The sequence below is a fragment of the Ctenopharyngodon idella genome, chromosome 16 (genome assembly GCF_019924925.1).
Source record: "Ctenopharyngodon idella isolate HZGC_01 chromosome 16, HZGC01, whole genome shotgun sequence".
Classification (NCBI taxonomy): Eukaryota; Metazoa; Chordata; class Actinopteri; order Cypriniformes; family Xenocyprididae; genus Ctenopharyngodon; species Ctenopharyngodon idella.
The window spans coordinates 8,087,212-8,111,968 of record NC_067235.1 but is presented as its reverse complement, the minus strand read 5'-3'; the positions used below and the strand labels follow the sequence as shown (position 1 = coordinate 8,111,968).

The window sequence follows — 24,757 nt, the reverse complement described above, 5'->3', positions numbered from 1 at the left end:
ACTTTTTACACCATTTGTCCTATTTCTATTTAGCAAAACTAATTTTTTTATTAACGACTACACCCACCCCACCCTTAAACCTACCCTTAGTGATTTATAGTGCATATACACCGCGTTCCAAATTATTATGCAAGTGACATATCAGTAAGATTTCAGTAGAATAAACATTCAGATTTTAGTTTTTCTAAGAAAATGTTTGTTTGTTTATTTATCCATGTCTTTTTAGATAACTGGTATCAATCTCAGACAAAATAATTTGCCAGGTCTATGGAAACCCTACTTAGAGGTTGGTCCACATTATTAAGCAAGTCACAGTTCTCATGCAATATGGGGAGGAAGAAAGATCTTTCTGAAGATGAAAAGCATGAAATGGTGCAATGTTGTGCAAAAGGCATGAAAACAACTAATATTGTGTGAAAACTGAATGGAGATTATCGAATTATCATAATATTTGTGAGTGATTTAGAGCACAGCAGAACTCGATCAGATAAAGGCTTATTAAAGAAAGTTCCTGTCAAAAAAATGAATTGTATTAAAAGGGCAGCTATAAAAAAAGCCAGTGTTGAGCAGCAAACAGGTATTTGAAGCTTCTGGTGTCTCTGGAGTCTCAAGAAGCTCTCTATGCAGGCTGGCAGTTGTACGTAAAGATGCATTTCCGGATACTGATTTACCTGCACTTCCTCATCAGTCTTCTGTCTTCTGTCATCCGTCTTCTGTCTTCAATCACCCTCCGTCTGGATACCCATTCACCAGCCACCGCTTCCCGATCTGCATCTGCAAAAGAAAGATATCTGTTTACAAGTCAGCTAAGTCTTCATCTGATATTCCTTCTGCCATTGATTCACTTGTGCTGCATTCCTGTGCCTCTCCGCCCTCTGCTACAATAAAGATCTGTTTAACCTTACTTACCTGTCTGTCCTTTTCTGTTGTGTGACAGGGAGTGCCAGCATCATTGAAGTTTGGCTTTTTGTACCGCAGATCATATGCCTAAGTTGTTACAGTACAGAAAATGTATCTGCTATGTTCTAGAGTCAAGACTGAATTCAAATCTAGTGCAAGCGTTAGTTCAGGCAGGCCACGTAGGCATAACTCAGCATCAGCTGACTATCAGCTGTTCAATCTCTCCAATCACAATGATTCTCCTATCAAGGTACGTGTATATATACATGGCACTATTACGCACTTTCAGCTTAGCCAGCTCGCAAGCAAGTCAGTAGCTTGAATGGCTCGTAAAGTATGCGATTACCTGTCATATTTTCAGTTTATCTTTTCTTGCATCTAATGTCGATGGACAGCCCTGATATTATCGAAGATCCCCTGATCTTCGAAGAAACGCTCGAAGAAACTCCTAATCCGGATGAGCACGATCACTTCCTCCCAGACGCAGCTCCCAGTTAGCAGCTAAGACTCATGTCAGCATCAACGAATGTCCCAAAGAAAAAAATCCTATTCACTCTGTATACTTTCAATATTCAAGCCCCTCCTGACCTCAGCCACAAACAACTTTTCCAGTTCTTCATTGAGTGTAACCAGGCCCATTCACCTGATACAGTTCCTCCTCTTCCTCGCGCCACAGGTCGGAAAGCCTCAGCAAAAAGAAAAAACATCTCTAGTGAAAATACTCCTTCGCTTCTGAAGAAAGCCAAGCCGCATCACTCTAACCAAAACCCTGTGCAACAGAGAGATGACCAAATTCTGTCAGCTCTGACTTCCATCCAAGGTGTGCTTTCCAAGATGGATGGAAGAGTCCAAGCATTGGAAGCTCAGCGTTGTTCTTCTACATCTCGTCCCGCTATGCAAGGAGACCCCAGCTGAGTGCACAAATCCTGTCAGGTAATGACATTAATTAAAATTCTGCTATGCACGGAAACCAATGATAGAAGGATTGTCGACTGTGGGGACATTGCCGTTGTTTTAAAAGACAATGATCCCAGGCTATTAAGGAACTTAACTTCGCCCAAATTTTACGTTGCTTTGGTGTATTCAGAGACATTATTTGTGAAGTTTACCCGGACAGGAGACAAGAATTAGACACTTACCTTGCTACTATCTCCGACCTTGCCATGTCTTACAGAGGTACCTTATTCTACAAATATCATAAGTCGCTAAAGCGGCCATGTGCATCCAACGTTTTAATCAACACCTGGACTGGTCCGGCGTCAATTTGTCACTTATTAGTAGACATTTCACTTGTCACAGAGCCCTGTCGTGTTCCATTTGCAGCTCTTTTTCTCATACAACAACACTATGCCCAAAGATGTTAAAGAATGACTCTAGCACTCAGGTGAAGCCTGAAAGACAAACACCTTTATGTTAAAATTTTAACGAAAATGTCTGTACACGACCTAATTGTAAGTTCTTTCATGTTTGCAGTTACTGCGGGAACAGCCACCTGAAATTTGCATGCCCACGTCGCACACACTTCATAAAAAAGAAATAAAAACTTCCATCAATGTCCACAAGCATTCCAAAGCTCTCACAAAGCATCCAAATCGTTGTTTACCTGTTAATGGGACTAATCTATGGTTTTTCAGCAGGTCTTTCCCATCTTCCTACATTCTCATTCAGCTGTCTCAATCTTCAATCCACGAAAAAAGAACCCCAGATCGTTGATGAACTTCTGGCAAAAGAAGTTAATAAAGGATACATGATCGGGCCTTTCGACAAGCCACCATTCAAAAATTTTCGCATAAACACCATAGGAATTGCCACAAGAAAATATTCAGGAAAAAAGCAATTAATAATCGATCTGTCAGCACCGCATTCCACCCACAGTGTGCAAAGCATTAACAACCTTTTTCCCTCAGAACCATTCTCTCTTGCTTATTCAACAGTTGACCACGCTATTAAACTCATTAAGTTAGCCTGCAGAGGTGCTTGGCTTAGCAAAACAGATATCATGGGTGCATTCAAAATATTGCCTTTGCACTTGTCTCAGTGGCATCTCTTTGGAGTTAGTTGGCGCAACAAAATCTATTTTTCAGTAAGACTCACTTTCGGTTGCAAGAGCAGCCCAAGCATTTTCGACACCTTGTCTGAGGCGCTCTGCTGGATTTTACTCAATAACTGCCTTTCGTTCTGCATTTACTGGACATTATTTTGGTCATCGATTACCCTAACTCTAAATCATCCCGTTGCATCAACTTGGTAATAGAGACTTTTTCAAAAACCGGCATTCCCCTATCCAAGGAAAAATAAAAGGGCCTAGTCAGGTTTTGGATTTCTTAGCAATCACACTAGACTCAATCCACATGCAAGCATCTTTCCCTTCTGAGAAATTACAGCGCATCATAGAATTTATTAATTCCTTCTCCCATTCAACCACCCTATCAAAGAGGGATATTCTGACTCTGTTAGTTCATTTCAATTTTGCCATGAGAATCATTCCTCAAGGTCACTCTTTTATTTCTAGATTACTAGATCTATCAAAATCAGTAGATCAATTGAATGACTTTGTAACAACTGAGACAAATCCGACACAATTATTTGTTATATTTAACAAATAATTGTTTTAAAAACTTACTCTGGGGCCTGTCCCCATCCCCCGAGAAGACAAGCCTTAGTTTTGTTGCCCTGAAGTATGTGTGTGTTGCCACGTGGAAAAGCAGAGACAAAGAGACACATAGAAAACCCTCAAGACAGACTTTCCTGCATTCAATTATAGACAGGCTGTTCTATAAATGAACATGCATATCCATAGGACATGGCATCCATTATTACTGTTTGTGTATTATCTCTGGTTTTTGAATTCAGTATTGCTATACATATTTTATGATAAGAACCAATGGTTAACGTAAACTCACCTATACCAAGTTTGGTGTTTATGAGTTTGTATTTTGAAGATTTGAATGTTCGTGAATAGGGTATTTCGATACCTGTGCAACATATCAGTATTACAAGAATCTTTAATAGTTTCTTCAAAACAACTTAACCAGTTAATGTGCAGATCCCCTACTAGAAACACAGAGGATCGTAAACTTTCCTGTCGGGAGCTCATGTATCATTGGTCCACTGACCTAGAGGGAGAATGTCCAGCACAAGAGGCTAAAAGCCAGCGCACAGTTCTCCTCCGCCCTCTCTTGCTTCTTTGGATGGACTGACGCCCTGCAGGGCGACCTCTTTAGGCCAAGGCCTAAGGACCTGCCAGGCCTGTAATCCTAACCCTGCAACCCCAGCCATGTGCTCTTCTAGAAGAGTAAAAGAACTCTTTCCTAATACAAGATTCAAACTAACCATGCAAGTTTGTTTTCGCTTCTTCATTCAACGCAGAAGACATTGATTGCAACTTCAGTACCATCGGACCGAATTCTCAGGACTTCCTACGGCAACAATATATCCAGATGCTCTTCAAAAGGGCAGAGGCCTAATGCAAGTATCGTACGGTATATTAAATTGCTGCTAGTCAGTTAAAATTGTGATTTTCCTTTTTACAAGGGAGTTTTTATGATGAATATTGATGATTCTTTTCCTGGTTTTTGGTTTCTTCGTAGCTCCTACTGTTTCCCACTTCCGGTTTCACTCTATCATTTATCATTTTACCTGTTTATGTGTGACTTACGTGTATGTATGTTTGTGTTTGTTAATTAGCTATGTGTTCGTGATTTAGTTAATAAAACTTGTGCACAATACATATTTGGTTCTGACTCCCTGTCTGTGAATAGATTGCCACTTAAATGATCAGATCTTGACTACATGCTCTAAGTAGTACCGTACAATAGGAATGTTGTTTCCCATAACCTGGAAAGGAACATTTCTTAGAATTAATAAACAATTAACACTGAGTGTTCACTGGACGAACAGGTTAATTGATTGTAATATTAATTTTATTACATTAAGTTAATTTTATTAACCGATCCAAATATTCATAATTAATTATAACTAGTTATGATTAATTATCATATTTATTTTGAGCTAATATCGCTACAGAATTTTGGTGGAGAATGGGGGCATCATTTAAAACAATTGTTTGCAGACGGACCCAGTAATCAATCATGTGTTGTTCCATGAGCTTTATTAACATCTTATACATGCATGTAGTCAAGTCAAGTCACCTTTATTTATATAGCGCTTTTTACAATGCAAATTGTGTCAAAGCAGCTTTACAGTGATAACTGGTATATAATTTTGGCTGCATAGCAGCTCTTAAAGAATGGTGTCAATGCAAGCAGATCAAAGCACTGTTGAATATCAAATGTCAAGTCAAATGTCAAGTGTCCCCAACTAAGCAAGCCAAAGGCGACAGCGGCAAGGAACCCAAACTCCAACAGGTGACATCAGGTGGCAAACAGGTGGCAAATAGGTGTTAAAATGGAGAAAAAAAACCTTGGGAGAAACCAGGCTTAGTCGGGGGGACAGTTCTACTCTGGCGAACAATGCTTTGTTACGATTCAGGTAGCTATCATAAGTCCGATAGGATCGCAACATTCAAAGTATTTATTCCAGTTCCATCCAGTTGAGGATCGTATTCATCACGCCGGTATGGATGGTTTGTTGAGGAACTGTGCCACTGGCTGTCGTGTCGATGAGGCCTTCACAGTGGATACGGCCCGGATCTGGTTGACTACGGTAAACCTCGGGATAAACAGAAAGACTAATATTAGCGTAGATGCCATTCTTCTTCTGATGTAATGAGTACATGTGGTGTTATAGGAAGTGTTCCCGGTTCCGGCTGACCTGCTTTATGCAGCCTAATAATCCTTTAACGGATTTGTAAATATAAATTGATAATGTGTTATGTGTATGCCAGGTTAAAGAGATGCGTTTTTAGTCTAGATTTAAACTGACAGATTGTGTCTGCTTCCCAAACAATGCTAGAAAGATTGTTCCAGAGTTTAGGTGCCAAATAGGAGAAGGATCTACAGCCTGCGGTTGATTTTGATATTCTAGGTATTATCAGCTGGCCTGAATTCTGAGATCGCAGTAGACGTGAAGGACTATAATGCATTACGAGCTCACTCAGGTACTGAGGAGCTAAACCATTTAGTGCTTTGTAAGTAATTAGCAAGATTTTAAAATCTACACGATGTTTAACAGGAAGCCAATGCAGTGTTGACAGAACTGGGCTAATGTGGTCATACTTCTTAGTTCTAGTAAGAACTCGAGCTGCTGCATTTTGTACAAGCTGTAGTTTATTTATCAGGCGAGCGGAACAACCACCCAGTAGAGCGTTACAGTAATCTAGCCTTGAGGTCATGAACGCATGAACTAACTATTCTGCATTTTTCGTTGAAAGCATATGTCGTAGTTTAGATATATTTTAAAGATGGAAGAATGCGGTCTTACAGATGCTAGAAACATGGCCTTCAAATGAAAGATTGGTATCAAACAGCACACCCAGGTTCCTAACTGACAACGAAGACTTAACAGAGCAGCCATCAAGTGTTAGACAGTATTCTAGGTTATTACGTGAAGAAGTTTTTGGTCCAAAAATTAGAATCTCTGTTTTTTTCTGAATTTAGTAGTAGGAAATTACTGGTCATCCAATTTTTTATATCAGCTATGCATTTTGTTAATTTTGTGAATTGGTAAGTTTCGTCAGGGCGCGAAGAAATATAGAGCTGAGTATCATCAGCGTAACAGTGAAAACTAACGCCATGCTTCCTTATGATATCTCCCAAGGGTAGCATGTACAGAGTGAAAAGCAACGGTCCTAGTACTGACCCTTGCAGTACTCCATATTGAACTTGTGATCGATATGACATGTCTTCGTTTACTACTACAAACTGATAACGGTCAGATAAGTATGATTTGAACCATGACAATGCAATTCTACTAATGCCAACACAATTTTCGAGTCTATTTAAAAGAATATTGTGATCAATAGTGTCAAATGCAGCACTAAGATCCAATAACACTAATAGAGAGATACAACCACAATCTGATGATAAGAGCAGATCATTAGTAACTCTAATGAGGGCAGTCTCAGTACTATGGTACGGTCTAAATCCTGACTGGAAATCCTCACAGTTACTATTTCTTTCTAAAAAGGAACATAGTTGTGATGATACTGCCTTTTCTAGTATTTTTGATAGAAAAGTGAGATTTTAGATCGGCCTGTAGTTGGCTAATTAATCCTGTCGGACTTATGATAGCTACCTGAATCGTAACAAAGCACTGTTGGCCAGAGGAGAACTGGCCCCCCGACTAAGCCTGGTTTCTCCCAAGGTTTTTTTCTCCATTTAAACACCTATTTGCCACTTGTCTGCCACCTGATGTCACCTGATGGAGTTTGGGTTCCTTGCCGCTGTCGCCTTTGGCTTGCTTAGTTGGGGACACTTGACATTTGATATTCAACAGTGCTTTGATCTGCCTGCATTGACACTATTCTTTTAAGAGCTGCTGTGCAGCCAAATAATGTACCAGTTATCAATGTAAAGCTGCTTTGACACAATCTACATTGTAAAAAGCGCTATATAAATAAAGGTGACTTGACTTGACTTGACTAATTCTCTAGGATCAAGTTGTGTTTTTTTAATAAGAGGTTTAATAATAGCCAGCTTAAAAGTTTTTGGTACGTATCCTAGTGATAAAGACGAATTAGCGATATTAAGAAGAGGATCTATGACCTCTGGAAGCATCTCTTTCAATATCTTATTCGGTATAGGGTCTAACATACATGTTGTTGATTTTGATGATTTAACAAGTTTAGACAATTCTTCCTCTCCTAAAGCAGTAAATGAATTGAATTTTTCCTCAGGGTCACTACAATGCACTGTCTGACGAGATTCTGTAGTAGACGGTTGCATGGTTATAATTTTCTTTCTAATATTGTCAATCCTGAAAGTAAAGAAGTTCATAAAGTCATTACTGCTGTGCTCTATGGAAACATCAGAAGTTGAAGCTTTATTTCTTGTTAATTTAGCCACTGTATCAAATAAATACCTAGGGTTGTGCTTATTTTCTTCTAAAAGTTTTGAAAAATAGGCAGATCTAGCAGTTTTTAAGGACTTTCTGTACTCAATCATTCTCTCGCTCCACGAAATGCAAAAAACTTCTAGTTTTGTTTTCTTCCAGCTGCGCTCCATTTTTCTGGCTGCTACCTTTAGGGCCCAAGTGTGCTCATTGTACCACGGTGTTGGATTAATTTCCTTAATCTTTTTTGAAGCGCAAAGGAGCAACTGTGCTGGAAAAGACAGAGGCAATAGTTTCTGTTGCAACATCGAGGTCTTCTAAGCTGTCCGGTATGCTAATGCGATGAAACTGATCAGGAAGATTATTTATAAAGCGATCTTTATAAAGCGATGCTCCTCAGACGAAGAATCTCACTACAGCGTTTGTAATGGTGTTCTGGGCGATGCTCCTCAGTCACCGATTAATAAGGCCTTATCATTATCGTATTCATATCAATGCGCTGGACCGCTCATATGAAACAATCGCATCAAATTTGTGGTGTAAATTCTAGCCTAGCTAACTAGTAATTCACCATTGTCTGTGAAGTGATGTGCTGTTGTGATTTGTGAGTTATGCGTGACCACACTAGAGTTCTCAATGCAGACTTACAGCACAATTAGAATGCTGCTCTATTCTGGTTGTGTTGTGAGCTAGCATTGGTCTCTTGGCAATGCATGACAACACAGCGTGTGAGCAGACACCTCTAAAAGTCTGATAACAGTACCCACGTCACAACAACCGTGTGTAGCCAAAGCTAGCTCTCTAGCAACCCTACACGTATACCCTACAAGTTAAAACCCTTTACCTCACCTAAAAGCTGCTAGCACCCTGCTAACACCGAGACACTTTCGAACGTGAAGTGTAACATTCGAACTTTGGGACCCTTTTTAGGAGGTACTTTGATTGGAACTGTTGATGGGGAATGCGAAGCTTTGTGAAGCTCCGAATCGAACAAATCAGTTGCGTCACAAATGAGTCACTGTTGTGAACCGCTCAAAGCACCACAAGCTGGTGACCCCTACTGGTCAGAACAGTAAGTGTAGCGAAGACTTAACTCAACGAGATATCTTTAATACACTTTCACAAATGTTTTATTGAAGTTGTAATCAATTAAAGGTGATCAACGAATCATCTAATATCCTTAAACATGAGGTTTCTGTTAAGACATGATATTTCAGTGAACTGTAGGGCTCGTTTATGAAAACTGGGCTATATCAGACAAACAAGAGAGTTTTAAATATGTCTCTTTCCTTTATCAAATGTGTCATTTAAATGTATTATACACATTTCATATACAAATCATGTATAGACATGGGCTCATGAGACTTAGAGACGAACCCTTGACATTTCAAATCACTTTGAAACAGCTATGACACATCACGAAGCCTCGTTTACTGAAATCACGTGACTTTAGCAGTTTGATACAAGCTCTGAATCACAAGACAAATGATTTGCCTGGGTTCCAAAGCTTCACAATGCCCCAAAGGCACCCATCACTGGTTTAAACCATTTGTGTGTGTGTGTGGTCATCTTTAGTATTTTGACTTTATTCCTCCCCTATTCTATTTTATCTTAGTTTATTTCCTTCACTCACTTTGTTAAGCCTGAATATCCCTATTCAGTCAAGTTGAATTTAAATTAAATTTGAAATTTAATTAAATCAATTTGTTTAGTTACCTATCCTTTAGTTTCATAGAGCTATAAGGAAATTCCAGGTTTACTTTTTATTTTTAACCTTATTCCTCTATTTTATTTCTATTTCATACAAATACTTTGTTATCCTGACTATCCCTATGCAGCCAAGTTGAATTTAGTTAAATTTGAAAATTTAATTAAATCAATTTTGTCTATTTACATTTCCTTTTAGATTTCTAAATCTATAAGGAAATTCTAATTTCATTTTTATTTCGACTTTATTCCTCCTCTATTTGTTTTATTTTATTTCATTCACTTTCTTTTGTTTAAGCCTGAATATCTCTATTCAGCCAAGTTGGATTTAAGTTTAGAATTTTAATTAAATCAATTTGTGTATCCACCTCCCCTTTTAGTTCCCTAGAGCTAAAAGGACCTTCTGCATTTACCCTATTTTTAGTTATTTTACCATCACCATCTTCCCTCTCTTTATAGGATTATAGTTGTTCTAGAAACTGTTGTTTCCTTAATGAGACATAATGAGTTATAGGTTATTAATATCCTAATTCCTATCTCTTAGCTACCCCTCCTCACTCCTTCGTGCCAAGTACATGAAGTACAGCCACCGCCCAATGCACTGGTGGCCCCAGAAAGGACTAGAAACACTTCCCATTGTTTCTTTTCCTTTTGACCTTGAGGTGTTTGGTGTTTCTCTGTTAGCCTAGCACTAGTCTAACCGTAGGCTTATGAGCTTACAGTAGCAATTACTTGAACAAGTGACACCAGCTTAAGCCATATCTCCTAGCAAAACTAAATAGGTAAAATCCTCCTTCTACCTTTCCCTTTCTGATTTCCTTTTATTGTTTTATTTCAGTTTTGTTTATTTGTTACCCTCAGGGTGACAACCTGTGAAAAAAACCATCAGTATTCTGAGTAATAGTTTAACGACATGTACCAGCCCAGTCATCAGTCGACACAGCTTACAGCTGTCAACAAAGATACTCAAACCCCTTAGTTGTGACCAGCACTAAGTCTCATACTAGCTTCTCCCACCTCAGCTATTCACTCCCTACATGGCCCACATAGCCGTTCTGTATGAACTTGCATTTGCCTGTGCCATCTCTCTCTCTCTCGTATCCCCATAAGTGTGCCAGTTTGCCTAGGACATCCAGCCCTGCCATCCAGGACCCCCTGGAGACCCAGCGGAACAGTGTGATGGACATCCTTCAGCCAAAGCAGTCAACGACCTGCAACCGCAGAGAAAGGAACGGCAAGATTGGCAACACAAGCGAACACTCGACACCCAGCCTGAGCCACAAAGAGCTTCATCTTCCCCTTAGCCCATGCTCATACGGGCTTCCAACAGAGGTGAATGAAGGAACACTGCAAGTCACAGAGTTCCAAAGAGAACCAACCCACTCAGCGTGAGAACAGATCAGATGCAAGGACCCTGACAGAGTGGAGCAAATGAGGGAGCTCACCAGTCTTCAGGAGGCTCTGACAGCTGCTGAGCACAGAGAGCAGCTGGAAAATGCCATCAAACAAGACCTGAAAAAGAACTTTCCACTTAAAAAAAAAAAAAAAAACGTAAAGAACTGTTTGAATTTAAAGAGACACTAAAGCTGAGGCCCTTGAAGGCCATCCACATGCAGAGCTGAAATCCAAACACTGACTCAGCAATTCGGCCGCGTTGGAGACAAACTCGTTGTGGTCCAAAAAGAACTGAAACAGTCAGACCAACTGCAAATGAACCACACAAGGAACATGCACCCTGATGGATTTCACAGCAGCAGCGCAAGCTCTCCCAGCCCTGTACAAAGGGAGGAGGGGCCAGAGCCACTGCTTAGCGGACCACAACGTCCATGCCAACATATGAGACATTAATTTTCGCCTGAAGTCTTTGACTGGTGTGACCCACCAAGACAGACTCTCTGTTCTGGATCACATCCAGACAGAATAACGATAATTTCTGACTCAAGTAGCTGAAACCATCCGGCATAAAGGACTTCTCAGACCCAGAAGTCTGAACGCGGGTTGAGTGCTGGCCTCGACACCAAGCAGGGCAGATCTGAAAGTCCCAATGTTACTGCCACAGACTCAAACAAACCTGGAATGGAAGGGGGACACCACCCTTTTCCTCCCACACCAGTTAGTCACCTTTTAGGCCACACAGCCTGCCCCCACACAATACCATTCGCGTGACCCGACACAGAAGGCCTGTAACACACAAGGCCCCTCAGAAGGGGTTCTTAAGACCCCATTGACTTTGAACTGCAAATCACAGAAGCCAAAGTGGACACCAGGGGGCATCCAGCATGGCCACAATGCCTTCCACATAGCTTTTACAAAGGTTCCTAGTCACCATAGGGCATAAAGCTATTAAAGTAGGTGAAAAAGTGTGTTCGCAGAAAAGCAGGAGTCTGCATTTGTAAAATTTGAATTATACTGACTGGAAGAAAACCTCGAATTAATGTGTAATCCTCAAATGTCCATGACAGTCTATGACTACGCACAGATATTTGCAGATATTTGCACAGACATTTGATATACGCTGTTTGACTTGGTGCAGCAGCGCATTGGTTTCCATGACAACGACTAGTTGCTGGCTTGGTAGATGCAGATAAAACAATAGCTTGAATTGACATCTACTTTAGTAGATTTTAGAACTTTAGTATTAAAGCATAAGTCTGTTTTGACAAAAGAATTTCAACTCAGCGGCATACAAACTGTACCAGAATTTATTAGCCTGCGTTGGTTGAAAAAAAAAATTCCCAATTGCAGTATTGCTTAACCTGTTTCTGATGAGTAAATCTCAGTGCAGTGTTATATGAAATGTAGATTTTGGTGATGCTCACCTTTCTACAGTGTAACGACCTCAGAAATTATAGTTAAATTGATGTAATTCATCTAAACATTAGCTGCATCTACAAGCATAGCTACCTGGTGACCAAAACTGTGTTTCACTCACTGAAAGGAACGTCAGTATTCATGCACAAGACGGACGTAACTATGTATGCTTAAACAAGCTTTGATTTACAGCAAATCTGTGTAAGTACACTTTAAACAAGTACAAGTTGTTTAAAGTAGAGAGAAGGGTTACATGAGTAAAATTTGCAAATGCCAAACCATATTTGCATTTTACTGAATGTAACATCTAATTTTTGAATATCTTGAAGTATAAGCGCCACATTTTAACTCAATGCAGGACTCGTTTCAGATGTGCAGACATTCTTCATGAACTGTCGAATTGCTCTGACACGCACTGCTTCCCATGACAACAACTTGTCACAGGAAGTACTAACTCGCCACCGCGCGACATCATATTGTAAACAAACCAGGCTAGGGAGCTAAGCTAACACGACCTAGCGGCCATCCAGCTAAGGTGTAGCTAATTAATAACTTCTACAGTAGCGGTTAGCATCATTTACTTGAAGCCTTTAACTACAGCTGTGTGTAGTGTGAAGTGATCTGAACCAATTTCCTTTTACCACATTCCTGGTTTTCTGATTTTTCTCTTTCCTTACCTTTAATTCTTCTCAGCTAATTTCACGTACACTTAGGTGCATCCCTTCCTGAATGCTGTTCAGCCAAATTTGCAGTTACTATTTTAATTAAATCTAGATTTGATTGAATGTAAACTGTTTAGCTAATGAAGAATTCTTTGATTTGTTGTGATTTTTCAATAGCACGTTGACTAAACTTCATGGAGGGACACACACAGCGTGTGGTCCTGAACATGCTGCAGCTGTGACCAACTATAGAGTGATTTCCAAAGCTAGTCTAATGGTTAATCACTAGTGCTATTGATTATTCCCAATACCAGGTCATTCTGCGGTTTTAATCACTTCTTTAAATCTTTTTATTTTATATCAATCATAATAGTAGTTAGCTATTCATTTTTTATTATTATTTTATTTATTTCATCTATTTGATTTATTTACATTTTCCCTTTTTGTTGTAGTGCGGTTTCATTTCCCCATAGAACCACAAAAGTAACTAGACATACTTTTCTTCTTGATTTTGTTTATTTATAACAGTTGCTTCAATTTTATGAGCCAGCTACAAAGGTAATCTAAGCGCATTGCTCTGGCATAGTTTTGAGCACCACTAATAAATGCAATCTAATAGGTAAGTTCTCCTCTTTCTTTTTTTTTTTCTCTCCCTCTTTTCATTTGTTCAGAGATCAAGCCTGTTGTGAGCCATCATGAAACAACAAGCTGGATGTTATATTCCTAGCTCGTCCACTACCTATGAATTCTTTAGGGTCATGCATTAGTCCCGCACCCTTTCTCTCACCACAAGTGTGTCAAAATGTTGCGGATGCTCTGCTTAACCTCCCAGACGGGAGACCTAAAAGACTGACAAGCCATCACAGCTGCTGACGACCGACAGCACCAGAGCCAAACGCAACTGGACAATGAGAGGAGAGGACCAACGACACATGACCCAAGCCAGAGTTACAGCCACACTGGGCTGATCAAGAGTATCATCTCCTTAGCCCTAGCTCATGGAGCTGAAAACAGAAGGTAAACAACCTCACATAACAGATCAGAGTCCTGCAAGGAGCAGACATGTGATCAAAGCCTCACAGACCAGCATAGAACTGTCACCATGGCAACAGCCCAGGTACCAGCCAAGCCCTGGGAGAAGTCACGGAAGACAGCACCCTCAACCTGCAAATACCACAGGACATCCCACAGCAGTCAACTACAACATCTACAGCATCTGCCACAAAAGCAGAGCAACACTTCAGCCTTCAAACTTCTTGTGACTTTTGTTAGCAGAGGCCAACCTTAATGTCGGGGGATTATGTAACGACTGAGACAAATCAGACACAATTATTTGATATATTCAACAAATAATTGTTTAAATCTTACTCTGGGGTCTGTCCCCATCCCCCGAGAAGACCAGCCTTAGTTTTGTTGCCCTGAAGTATGTGTGTGTTGCCACGTGGAAAAGCAGAGACAAAGAGACACATAGAAAACCCTCAAGACAGACTTTCCTGCATTCATTTATAGACAGGCTGTTCTATAAATGAACATGCATATCCATAGGACATGGCATCCATTATTACTGTTTGTGTATTATCTCTGGTTTTTGAATTCAGTATTGTTATGCATATTTTATGATAAGAACCAATGGTTAACATAAACTCACCTATACCAAGTTTGGTGTCTATGAGTTTGTATTTTGAATATTTGAATGTCGATACCTGTGCAACATATCAGTATTACAAGAATCTTTAATAGTTTCTTCAAAATGACTTAACCAGTTAATGTGCAGATCCCTTGCTAGAAACACAAAGGATTGTAAACTTTCCTGTCGGGAGCTCATGTATCATTGGTCCACTGACCTAGAGGGGGAATGTCCAGCACCAGAGGCTAAAAGCCAGCGCACAGTTCTCCTCCGCCCTCTCTTGCTTCTTTGGATGGACTGACGCCCTGCAGGGCGACCTCTTTAGGCCAAGGCCTAAGGGCCTGCCAGGCCTGTAATCCTAAACCTGCAACCCCAGCCATGTGCTCATCTAGAAGAGTAAAAGAACTCTTTCCTAATACAAGATTCAAACTAACCAAGCAAGTTTGTTATCACTTCTTTATTCAACGCAGAAGATATCGATTGCAACTTCAGTACCATCGGGCCGAATTCTCAGGACTTTCTACAGCAACAATATATCCAAATGCTCTTCAAAAGGGCAGAGGCCTAATGCAAGTATTGTACGGTATATTAAATTGCTGCTAGTTAGTTACAATTGTGAACTTCCTTTGTTACAAGGGAGTTTTTATGATGAATACTGATGATTCTTTTCCTGGTTTTTGGTTTCTTCGTAGCTCCTACTGTTTCCCACTTCCAGTTTCACTCTATCATTTATCATTTTATGTGTGACTTGTGTGTATGCATGTTTGTGTTTGTTAGTTAGCTATGTGTTCGTGATTATTTAATAAAACTTTGGTTCTGACTCCCTGTCTGTGAATAGATTGCCTCTTAAATGATCAGATCTTGACTTCATGCTCTGAGTAGTACCGTACAATACGAATGTTGTTTCCCATAACCTGGAAAGGAACATTTCTTAGAACTAATAAACAATTAACACTGAGTGTTCACTGGATGAACAGGTTAATTGATTGTAATATTAATTTTATTACATTAAGTTAATTTTATTAACTGATCCAAATATTCATAGTTGATTATAACTAGTTATAATTAATTATCATATTTATTTTGAGCTAATATCACTACAACTTTGTTGCACTAGACGAAGAATGCAGAACCGATTTACGTTTCTGTTCAAAATTGTGGTCCAGATAAAACATTCTGGTGTTTTGTGACAATGAAGCAACCGTTAATATCATTAACAAAGGTCGCTCCTCAGTGCCTTTCATTAATCGTTTTATTAAACGTTTAACATGGACCGCAGTCATGGGCAATTTTACAATTAAAGAGACCCATATCCCAGGGCTGGATAACAAAATAGCTGACGCTTTGTCTCGATTTAATTTTCAGGAATTCAGACGCCTGTGTCCAGAAGCGGCCCAGACAAGCCTACCCTGCACAAACCTTAGCCGAACAATTCTAGACTAAATGATACCCTACAAAATACCTGCGCTCAGGGTAATTTTAATCCGGGTTAGCAAAATCAACACTTAAGTCATATGGCTCAGCTTGGTCCTATTTTTCCGATTTCTGTGCTGCTCTTTCCGTACCTATACTGTCCAGTTAATATTCCCATAATCTGTGCTTTCATAGTGCACTGCTTCGAATCCAGAAAGCTTCGGCTTTCTACTATCAAAACCATAGTATCAGGAATCCAATTTCATTTAAGTTGCTTAAATCCATCATCTCAAAGCCTGCTTCAAAATCCTTCCATTTGTCTTTTGCTTAAAGGATTAGATTCCAGAGGTGCCATTCCACCTTCCGTATTCTTCAAAAAGCTTACGCTGTATGTCCTACGCCTTCCCTGTTCAACTTACGGAACGAACGTGGTGCCAGTTCCATTTTTCCGTAAGTTGAATAGGGAAGGCGTAGGACATACAGCATAAGCTTTTAAAAGAATACGGAAGGCAATGCACTTGCAAGGTGATCATTTGTGTTTATAAAGCATATACATTTTTATTTTTTTTTAGAAAATTACCGATTGTTTCGCTAGATAAGACCCTTATTCCTCGTCTAGTATCGTTTAAAGCCCTTTGAAGCTGCACTGAAACTAATTTTGACCTTCAACCGTTTGGAGTCCATTGAAGTCCACCATAAGGAGAATAATCCTGGAATGTTTTCATTAAAACCTTAATTTATTTTCGACTGAAGAAAGAAGGACATGGACATCTTGGATGACATGGGGGTGAGTAAATTATCAGGTAATTTTTATTTGAAAGTGGACTAATCCTTTAATGGTCTAAAAAGAGAAATCCAGCTGCATTAGACAAACGCCTTCCTTTTTCTCTATGTCATGTGCATCAACTGGTCAAAAAGCTAAGATCGGGTCTATTCGGTCCTTACAACGATAAACTTTTAGAAATTATGTTTTATTAATAAAGTTCAGGAGGAACACATTCAAATGACCTAACTAATCACCACATCACTCCACCCAGCAATCAGCAATCAACATGTCTACCCAATCAATATGAGTGGAGATCTATATATATACGCAGTTGACTCACCTATGTTTTTCGACAGTTTTCAGCATCCCTTCACCACCCCGTCTTCTCACACTCACCTGGTTACTTTCCTAACCAGAAATACGGGAGGAGTTCTCTGGGTTCGGGCCAAATACCAAGCTTGGAGCCCTCTCCTCGGACAGCACGCCAAATACGCATACTATTTACGCATAATGATTATTTGTAAGTGTGAACTCGTGAAACAGTATTTCTGACAGCGTTCTATGGGTTGCAGCCATGTCCCGTTTTTTGAGCTTTTGCAATAAAGTGCACCCTCTCCAGCCACTTTTTACTACAGGAAAGGGAGATGCCATGACAAAACCATGGTTCTCTTCTCGGCTGCACATCTTTTGCCGCCTTTGTGGTTTAAACCCTGCCCTTTACACTAGTCACTCGTTTCGCATCAGAGTAGCTTCAAAAGTTCCAACATCCATTCTTAAATCTATGGGGTTCTGGTCTTCATCAGCATACAGCGTTACATTAGACCTGAAATTAAAGATATTATTCTTGCCCAAAAAGCTATGAGTTTAATTTAAAAAAAAAACAAACAAAAAAAAAACACACACACACACTTTTGCTGTTGCAGAAAGTTACAAGGGACTTGCTACTCTTCCCAGCTGCGCTAATAAGGGAAGATCCCCCCTCCGCTGTTAAAGCATAGTTGCCACTAAGCTATACCATTGCACTGCTCGAGAAGCTAGTTGCGAACTTAAGAGGGGCTTGCTGATCTTCCCAGCTGTAAAGTATAGTTTAGCGCAGTTGCGCTAAACTATACTTTACACCACTCGAGAAGCTGCTGAACTTTTACGAGGGGCATGCTGATCTTCCCAGCTGTGATATAGAAGAGAAGATCACCCCTCCATTATTGTATTTAAAGGGGCATGCTGCTCTCCTCCGCTGCTTGTAACGGAAGAGCACCCCTTCAGTGCTTGCATGGGCACGCTGCACCTAATCACTGTTCATTTCAGAGGGACATGCTGCTCGTCCCGACAGGCCCTATGCCCTACGGAGTTTAAAGAAATGCTAAGCTGTTAAAGATGTTAATTTTTTTTTTTTTTTTTTTTTTAGAACATTTATTAATCCTCTCTCCCCCTCTACCTCCTTCCCCTTAAATATTAGAAAAATTAATCATTATGATTGGGAGGTTCATATTAATTGTTTCATTTCATATTATTGTTTTGGGGGGTTATTACAGGCCCAGCTAATCTTTATTACTGTAAAGCTGAACCCCCATACGGAACCATACCGCCAAACCAAATATTGTATATTAATAACAATAAATATATGTTTTATTGCCAAAGTGGTCCTGACTTAAATCTAGCGCAAGCATTAGTTCAGGCAGGCCACGTAGGCATAGCTCAGCATCAGCTGACTATCAGCTGTTCAATCTCTCCAATGATTCTCCTATCAAGGTATGCACTTTCAGCTTAGCCAGCTCACAACCAACCCTCCCTCCCACCCTCCTTGACATCAGTAGGCTATTCCTATTCCATATAGCTGTATGTTCTGCACTTTTGCTGTTCATTGTTTTTCTTCTCTCTCTGTTTCAGATCACTGCATCAAGATAAGCCTTCCAAGCAGCCCTCGAACGTCATCTCATTCACCATCTCCATTCATAACTTTCATTGCATTATTTGTAAGGTAATTGTTTCAATGTTATGCTGATGGCTCTGGGGGGTTATTACAGGCCCAGCTAATCTTTATTATTGTAAAGCTGAACACCATACGGAACCATACTGCCAAACCAAATGTTGTATATTAATAACAATAAATATGTTTTATTGCCAACGTGGTCCTGACTGAAATGCTCCATGACAAGACCAAGTCCATGAAAATATGGTCACTCGTACCTCATACTTCCATATTTGAGAAGTACAACACTGCTATAATGCTTATTTCTCAGTTGATATTGAGTCAATAATATTGACAGTGTTAAGGGCACTATGCTTTCATGAAAAACGAACTAGAAACATCTCAGTAAACAGGATGTCACACAATTATTAGAATTCTGACTGACATGTTTCAGACATAGTCCCAAGCATCTCTAATCAGTGGTGGACGAAGTACACAAATCAAGAACTTGAGTAAAAGTACAGATACGTATCATAAAATATTACTCAAGTGAAAGTATTTAGTGCTCCTTTTCAATTTTACTTGAGTGAAAGTACAAAAGTACTTGATTTTTAATGTACTTAAGTAAAAAAGTACTGATAGATGAATGTTTATTTTGTAATTTTATATAGGCCACTTATATCATTTAATTTTATATTATATATTTTATATAATCCTATTGCTCAAAATAATTATGAATGATTATGAATTGTCAAATAGCCAGCACTAGTCAGTATGGATGGAAGATTAGTGGATGCAGATACATAATATGTAATGTGTGTTGACAAACAATATAAAAACAGACGAAACATATAGGGCTAAATACATAACATTTAAAAAAAAAATTGCTGCAGCAGCGGGGAAGATGAACGTGCATGCGTTATTTTGTGTTAGAGTTGCACGATTCTGGATAAAATGAGAATCAAGATTTTTATTTGTTTCTTTCAAATAGAGATCATGATTCTCCCATGATTCTGAATAGACAACTAAACAAAATTGCGTATAATTAATTACTAGAGGACAAAATATTAATTGCTGCAGTCTATTTAAAAATATTTAATAAATTAATTTTAAAAAATAGGTTTCAATGAATGATTTAATGACTCACTCATAACTATTTCACTTGTTTCATTACTGGATGAATCAATGTTTTTGAACAAATCTTTTGAATGAATCATTCAATGTCACATACATTTTAACAGTCACTTGTCGCCTCCTAGTGTCGTAAAGATGTAATCGATACAACCGTTATTTGAAGCGGCAATTCGTTTTAAAATGTGATTTGATATGATTAAATCGAGATCGCGATCTGTAGACACATTGATGTGGACGTGTCGCATTAAAGCATTTCAGTGGGCTTAAACAGATCGCCCTTTACAACAGATTTAGCTCAAAAACAACTGACATAAATATGATTTTCAGTTACAATAATTCATCCTAAAATTCAACATTAGTAGGCTGACTTGCTTTTCACCATCAGTCGTGCGCGCACCCAGAGGATCCCCAGTTCTTGGCTAATTTTCAGTCAGACTTGTAAATTCAGTTCACTGGAGAGTCGCTCTGAACGGATCATTGAATCAATGATTTGTTGACTCGAAAACAGCTGCAATACGATCAGTCCAATTCGCGAATGAATTGTTGATGTGATTTGTGAACCGATTTAACAGGATGATTGAAAAGAATCGGTTCGTAAACGAATCGGACACAGCTTTTGCGTCTCTGAGCATGTGACGATTTCTTCATTTTAAAATAAGGAGTAACGATATGTTTTATGAAATGTAGTGGAGTAAAAAGTACGATCTTATGCTTTGGAATGTAGTGAAGTAAAAATAAAAGTTGCTCAAAATAAAAATACTCAAGTAAAGTACAGATACTTGAAAAATGTACTTAAGTAGGCTACAGTAACGAAGTAAAAATACTTAGTTACTGTCCACCACTGTCTCTAATATAATGTTAAGTTTATTGAATCATTCACCTGACTGATCTCATGAATTGTACTAAATTTTAGGATAACTTAATTTAGTAGGAGGGAAAAAAGTGTGGGATACCCCTGGTTAAACTGCCTTCCCATATTACGATCAAGGCAAATACAAAAAGGACATGCAGAGGTTAATATTAATATCAAATTGGTGGTACTAAGCTTACAGTTGGGAATTCATCTCAGTAAGTCTATTTTTCACCTCTCCCCAGCACGAGATGTACTGATGGCAGCCAATTTTCAGTTAAAGTTCCTGTTCTCTTTATTTATGGAATCAGTTATGGAAATCAATTGAGTTTTGAAGGCCTCAATGTTATCAGTAAACTCATTCAATAGAGGAAGATCTCTATATCAATCTGCAGTGTATGTAAATGAACTGGTTTTATAGGCTCACAGCTGCCCCTGGTAAATCTGTTTACTTGTGTCATATTTGCAAAATGGGGATCCTTTAGGATTTAATCGAAGTGCTGACAACTGAAAAAACTCTGACATATTTTGCATGTGAATGGCACAACACAGCTGACCGTTTTTAACCCCACCACAAGTAGCATATATATTAGTCATTCAATAGATGCTGTTCTCCAAAAAAAAAAAAAAAAAAAAACTGTAGGTTTAGGTATTTGCTGTAGGTGTATAGAAATCATGCTGCTCTTTATAGAAGTGATCACACAACACCTCAACACTCGTAACAGTTTATGTCATAACAGTACTATTAGTTAAAGTCAACTTGAAATCAAAACGTACTTTCTTAATACATATTCCTGGTCTTAAATGATTCAATGTTGCATACTATTCTAAAGAAAAGAATGACTTCATTTAAATTTTCATAAAAATGTTTGTTCTTCATTTAACTTTAAGCTGACAGAAGAAGAAGAAGAAGAAGAAGAAGAAGTGATGAAGAAAATTAGTTTTCTTATCATAAGCACCTCTGTTGGAGAAAAAAAAAGTATCTGTGAAATGTTATTGTAAATTTAATTTAAATGAGTTGCAAACAGGAATTCATGTTGACATTAATTGAACAGATTAGTCATAATCTTTTGGGGCTATATTACAGAAATATCCTGTTTTAGTAATGTTCTATTTCAAATTGAAATTACCATGGTTACAGAACAGATAATATAGTATTAGGAGTTTTTTCTGTATTGAGTATGTTTCTGTAATACAGCCCCTGGTCCCTTGTTTCTTTTACTGACCTTTTACTGTAGTTTGTGTGGTCAGTAGTATAAAAACAGAAAATACAGTAGCCTTCAATGATTTCAAAGCATTGTCATTTTATGATGAGTGTGTGGGTAAGGGCTTTGAAATGGTTTGTAGACTGGCCACATGGAAGCACTAATGGTTGACCTCTTAACACCCACATCATGTCTGGGTATATATCGGTGAAGAATTCCACACAACCTCACCACAGGTCGGGCAGCCGATCCACGCGTCACTGATGGCGTTGAGAGCTACGTCTGTCTTAGACTGCCTACATGCTGTGGTGTGTCTTCTCCCACAACCTTACGAGGTGTGGTCTGTATTGCTCCAACTGTTGAAGTAATGAACCACCCAGTACGTCAGTAAAAAAAAAAAAAAAAAAATGTTTTGTGAGCATAAAACAATGTCTGTCGAAAGCACAATGATAAGTGTTTTCTGGAAATGGTCTTAAGATAATACACTACGATATATAATACAAATTCAGAATGATTTTCTAATCATATAATTAATTCATAGAATAATTCTCTTGAGGAAGACATTGTGGATCTCAAAACAGTTTCAAATATTTTGAGACTGATAAAAAAAAAAAAAAAAAAAACAGTAATACTTTTTGACTTTGATTGAAAACGTTTTAGGAAACAACTGAATATTTCAATATCTAAAAAAAAATAAACACACATAAATTATCAGAGTAAAATTCAAACGCCAAGTTCAGTTGAAGGCGTAACAAGGGATGTTCCAGTGAAGACATCATGGGTGTGCTATCTTTGGGTAGAATCTCTCAGGACGCACTCTGGAACGATTACATTACCACACAAAATTTCAACATACTTTGTGGCTATGTCATAAAATCAGAACTGTTAAAGTACTTTACATGCAGCTGGTGTCCCTGTTGTCCCCTGTGACCGTAAACATGTCACTTGGCAGGACTCTTTAATCTCTGAGCTGACTATCGAGGGTGCAAACACCACAGTGAAAGAGAATCCTGGCAACGGTGCCCTAAAAGAATAGGAAAGCGTATAATTGAAAAGTGTTTGTCAAAGTAAATTTACAACTGGTTTAGTTATTTTACTCAGTCAAGCCACCAAAGCTGTTAAGGTTACGGTTAAAAAGATTTTACAGATTTCAAAGCCAGAGGTATTTATGAAAAAGTAGTTTAGGATAAAAAAAAAGAAAACTGCCTTCCCATGAATTATAAAACAATGCTTCTTGATTCTGATTACGACACTCCTTCCTGAAGAATATGTGATAAAAGTTGTTGTCAAAGAGTGTGCTTTATTGTGAATATATAGTCACAGCTAAAGGGTTTACAAAAAAAACAAAAACAAAAAAACAGTTATAATGGGAAATACAGAGGCAGAGGATAAACAAGTACAGGCTTTATTGGCAGGTGATTTCAAATCTTGATGCACACTAAGACCGAAGGCAAAAACACATGGAAACAACCAGTAGAACAATAATTCAAAAAGGGTAGAAATAATCAGTCTTAGGGTAAATTTACACAACAACGATGTTTGCGTTTTCAGACTTTTCAGGCAAATTCTAAATGGAAGGGAGCATCCCTATGCCCTACTGCCTTCAAAAGGCAAAGCCCTTGAAGTGGGGACTTTGGAGAGAGCAGGGCACTTGTGTGCCATTATGTAGCCATTTGGAATGCACTTGGCGAAGGGAGCAACATAATTTCTTCATTATCTTCACCTGGGATATTCCCATGACAATGCAGAATGGTGTCCATCAGCTGATTAGCTGTTCAGCTTGAATTGCTATGTTTGTTAACTCGAACTCTCCCACCATCTAGCTTTAAAATAAATGAATCGCGAGTATTCGCTGGGTCACATGACCATAAATAATAAAATTACTTCCTCGGAGTGACCATCGCATGTACCCTTCGCTAACGGCCTTGTGGAAGGGCCCCATTTGAAGAGATTCAGATGTTCACTTTCGTTTGGAACACCCCTACAAATGGCGTCCCCTTCTCGAAGTGCCCTTCAAGGGTGCAAAAATGCTGTTTGGAATTTGCCCTTGATCTACATTTTTAAAAACATTCCATAGAATTCTACTGTCATTATATAGCTATAAATACTATAACCTAACCATAACTCACACCCTAAACCTAACAGAAAACTTTCTACTTTTTTATCATTTAAAAGAAAACTTTATTGAATTGATTTTATACTATTTTACAAATGAGGTTTTGGGAGATTTAGTGAGGTTTAGCTCACTTCTGGGTACAAATTTTCCTCAAAATATGGTTAGGTACACACACACATTCAGTCTGTTATGCTAGTAACACTTTAGAATAAGGTTTTGTTGGCAATTATTATGTATTATATTAAGAATTAACAATGAACAATACTTTTAAAGCATTTATTAAACTATGTTAATGGATTAATACAAAAATAAAAATATAATAATACTAAATGATAAATAATATAATAATATTCTACAAATAAACATTAATGTATTATCTGTGAACATTAATAAACAATCAATATTGTATATATATATATATATATATATATATATATATATATATATATATATATCAAGATAACCATCAACGTAAACATAAACAATAACTGACAAAGGATTAATCTGAACAGGGAGTATATATGCAGGGGATAATCAGGAACTAAATAAGATACAGCTGATGATAATTAATCACAGGAACAAAAAGGGACATAACCGAAACTAAAAGAGCAGGAAAACGTGAACTAAAAGAAACAGAACAGAATATCAAAATAAAAGTCCATAACCATGACAAAAATAGGCTATATATAGTGAATGAATATAGTAT

At 38.4% G+C, this 24,757-nt stretch overlaps 1 protein-coding gene and 1 long non-coding RNA gene across 4 annotated transcripts in view; one reads left to right on the top strand and one right to left on the bottom strand.

Annotated features, from left to right (window-relative positions):
• Nucleotides 1-24,757, bottom strand: part of LOC127497970 (uncharacterized) — a 351,488-nt gene that overhangs the window by 6,860 nt on the left and 319,871 nt on the right. The gene's annotated exons all lie outside the window — the stretch shown is intronic.
• Nucleotides 1-24,757, top strand: part of LOC127497975 (uncharacterized) — a 393,949-nt gene that overhangs the window by 53,453 nt on the left and 315,739 nt on the right. Inside the window, exon 3 of one of the 3 annotated variants that reach the window (XR_007925717.1) lies at nucleotides 6,338-6,620. The exons of 1 other annotated variant lie outside the window; for it this stretch is intronic. This is a non-coding gene — a long non-coding RNA (uncharacterized LOC127497975). Of the gene's footprint in view, nucleotides 1-6,337; nucleotides 6,621-24,757 lie in introns of those variants that run through there. One more of the 3 variants, XR_007925716.1, reaches the window with a different exon arrangement.